The following is a 240-nucleotide window of genomic DNA, read 5'->3' on the forward strand; positions in this document are numbered from 1 at the left end:
GGTGGCTCTGGGTGGCAGGGGCGGGGGCCAGGGTCGGCGGGGACACTCAGGGTGGCTTTATAGGCTGGGCCTGCAGCAGGGGGAGGCAGGGAGGTTGGCCTAAACCGCCCAGGGCAGGCGAGCAGGGTCCCTGGACTGGGTGGGAGGCAGAGCACGTGCCCATGCAGTCCTGCCCACCACGTGATCGTGGAGGTAGGGCCCCGCCTGGGCCCCGAGGGCTGGGTGTAAAGGCCTGATGCC

The sequence above is a fragment of the Myotis myotis genome, unplaced genomic scaffold (genome assembly GCF_014108235.1).
Source record: "Myotis myotis isolate mMyoMyo1 unplaced genomic scaffold, mMyoMyo1.p scaffold_m19_p_19, whole genome shotgun sequence".
Classification (NCBI taxonomy): domain Eukaryota; kingdom Metazoa; phylum Chordata; class Mammalia; order Chiroptera; family Vespertilionidae; genus Myotis; species Myotis myotis.